Genomic DNA, 3,851 nt, shown 5'->3' on the forward strand with positions numbered 1-3,851 from the left:
CCCTCCCCCCAGAAGCCACACAAAATAAAGCTTCAAAAAGGACAAAAAAAAAGGGGGGGGAGGGGGGAAGGAATAAATAAAATGAGTTTTGTTGTTTGGTTCTTGTACAATGGATCCAGCACAGCAGTGGCTGGATCATAAACATGGCAGCAGAACAGTTGGGGTTTTTGGGCTTGGTTTTAAGCAAGATACTGGAAATATTTATAGTACCTCCTAGGGTTGTGTCATGAAGTTTCTAATGATGTGATAAATAAATACTCTTGGGGTGGAGGATGGCACCTGGGGTGCACATCTCTGGTGCTGTGGTGTGAACCTGGTGAGGATGGAGAATACAGACTCCTGTTTGTATTCACACACACTCCCACCACACACACTAAACCACCCCAGAACCAAAGCTGAGCAGCACCCAGCTCTTTAGCAGCTTTCAAATGGGTGCTGAGAGTGATGAGCAAACAGCACTACATGGTTTGGGTGCTGGAGGTAAGTCCCTTTGGAAAGAAGCAGGAGAGGGGCAGCTGATGAGCTGTAGGAACAGACATTAATATCCACCCAGGAAAGAGTGTGGAGTGTCTGTACCCCTCCATGAAAGTGTTTTGGATGGATATTAGGAAATAGTTCCACTGAAAGGACTCTCAAACTTTGGAATGGTCTGCCCAGGGCAGTGCTGGAGTTACCATCTCTGGAGGTGTTCAAGCAGCCTGTGCCGCTGGTGCTTAAGGACATGGTTTAGTGTTGGGTCAGGGGTTGGACTGGATGATCCTGGAGGTCTCTTCCAACCATATGTATTCTGTTTGAAGTGTAAAAAAGCTGTTTAAATCATCACTTGCCACTGAGCATCTTCCCAAGCCACTTGTCCTGGAAACGCCTGTAGCCCAGTCAGTAAAGGGCTGGCTTCAAGTTCACAACTGCAAAGGAGCTGCTGACCTGAGGCTACATTTTCCAGAGGAAAAGACTGAACTTTCACTCTGTTACACTGTGATCAAGTTGCTGGGGTTTTTTGGTTTTTCTTTTCTGGGACTTATGCTGGTCCATGCACAAGCACTGGGAAAAGCAGGGTACATGCAATTGAACTACAGAAACTTGAACTGCTCCAAGTGCAATTCTTCAGCTGCAGCGGTGCTTAGACAGCCACAAACTCAGCCCAAACGTCGCATCAGCCTGAGGACAAGAGAGACACAGACTTCAGACAGGCTCCAGCATGAGTTCAGGCAGAAATACCTTGTACTGCACTAGTTGGCAACTGGAGGCGTGCATATGTTGGGTATGCAGATACACGCACACCTAGAGTTATACATACATACGTGTTTGGGTGGCTGTATACAGAGCTAGACAGAGAAAAATAAAGCTAGGTAGGGTGTGTGTCTATGTATATACATCTATGAACATCTAGGTAGGGGTATATATGTGTATATCTAGGTAGGGAGACACAAATATCCAAGTAGGGAGGTAGAAATATATATAGATATAAAAATATCTAGGGGTGTATGTATATATATATATGTCTAGGTAGGGATATGTGTATATGTCTAGGTAGGGATGTATGTATCTCTCCTTACCTACACTATATATATAAAAGTCTAGGTAGGGAGACACATAGATGCACACATGAACACACACACATATATATATAAAGTCTAGGTGGGGACATTTTTATACAGATATTTTTTTATATATATAAAAAATATATATACATATATATCTAGTCTAGGTAGGGATACATATATATATGTATAAAACCTACCCAGACTTTTTATATATCCCCACCTAGACTTTATATATATATATATATAAAAGTCTAGGTGGGGATATATAAAAAGTCTTGGTAGGGATACATATATGTGTGTGTGTATATATATGTATATATTAAAAGAAACAGGTCTAGGTAAGGATACATATATATATATACATACAAAAAAAATCCTACCTAGACTTTATATATATATATATAAAAAGTCTAGGTGGGGATATGTATGTAAAAGTCTACGTAGGAAGATATAGATCTATATAGGTCTTGGTAGGGACACACTCACACACACATATATATATATGTATGTATAAAACCTACCTTGACACATATATATGTATGTGTATCCCCCATATGTGATACTGTGATACTGTGATACTGTGATGTGTGTGTGTGTGTGTATATATCTACCTAGACTTTTTATATATGCCCACCTAGACTTATATATATATAAAGTCTAGGTAAGGATACATATATGTATATATATATTAAAAAAAACAGGTCTAGGTAAGGATACACATATATATATATGTATGTATGTATAGAAAACCTACCTAGACTTTTTTCTATATATATCCCCACCTAGACTTCATATATATTTATATATATAAAGTCTAGGCGGGGATATGTATATAAAAGTCTAGGTAGGGAGACACACACACACACATATATATGTATAAAACCTACCTTGACACATATATATATGTATGTGTATCCCCCATATATGTATATATATGTGTGTGTGTGTATATCTCTACCTAGACTTTTTATATATGCCCACCTAGACTTATATATATATATATAATAAGTCTAGGTAAGGATACATATATGTATATATATTAAAAAAAAAACAGGTCTAGGTAAGGATGCATATATATATATATATATATATATGTATGTATATATATATATATATATGTATGTATAGAAAACCTACCTAGACTTTTTTCTATATATATCCCCACCTAGACTTCATATATATTTATATATATAAAGTCTAGGCAGGGATATGTATATAAAAGTCTAGGTAGGGAGACACACACACACACACATATGTACGTATGTATGTATAAAACCTACCTTGACACACATACATATATATATGTATCCCTTATATATATACAGACACACATATATATATATGTATCCCTTTTATATATATAATATATATATATATATATATATGTGTGTGTCTATCCCTTTTTTTTAAATATATATATATATATATATGTATCTCTACCTAGACTTATATATATATAAAGTCTAGGTAAGGATAAATATATGTATATATATTTTTTAAAAAAAACAGGTCTAGGTAAGGATACATATATATATATATGTAAAAAACCTACCTAAACGCTCTTATATATATGTCCCCACCTAGACTTTATATATAGAAATATATTTAACGTCTAGGTGGGGATATGTATATAACAATCTAGGTAGGGAGAGAGAGAGAGAGAGAGAGATAGCTATAGGTCTAGGTAGGGATACACACACACACACACACACACACACACATATATAAAAACTACCTTGACACACATATACATATACACACACACACACACACACATATATATATATATATATATATGTGTATCTCTTTTATATACAGATGTGTGTGTGTATATATATGTGTCCCTACCTAGACTTTTATATATATATATATAAAGTCTAGGTAAGGATAAATATATATATATATATATATATATATATATATATATATATTTAAAAAAAAAACAGGTCTAGGTAAGGATACATATATGTATATATATATATATATATACGTATGGAAAACCTACCTAGACTTTTTTATATATATCCCCACCTAGACTTTATATATATTTATATATATAAAGTCTAGGTAGGGATATATATATATATATGTGTATATATGTCTAGGTAGGGATACACACACACACACACACGTACGTATATATGTATGTATAAAACCTACCTTGACACACATACATATATATATGTATCCCTTATATATATATATACAGACACACACACGTATTCATATATATATATGTATCCCTTTTTTAAATATATATATATGTGTGTGTGTGTGTGTCTATCCCTTATTTTAATATATATATAT

Source organism: Pogoniulus pusillus, chromosome 8, assembly GCF_015220805.1.
Source record: "Pogoniulus pusillus isolate bPogPus1 chromosome 8, bPogPus1.pri, whole genome shotgun sequence".
NCBI lineage: Eukaryota > Metazoa > Chordata > Aves > Piciformes > Lybiidae > Pogoniulus > Pogoniulus pusillus.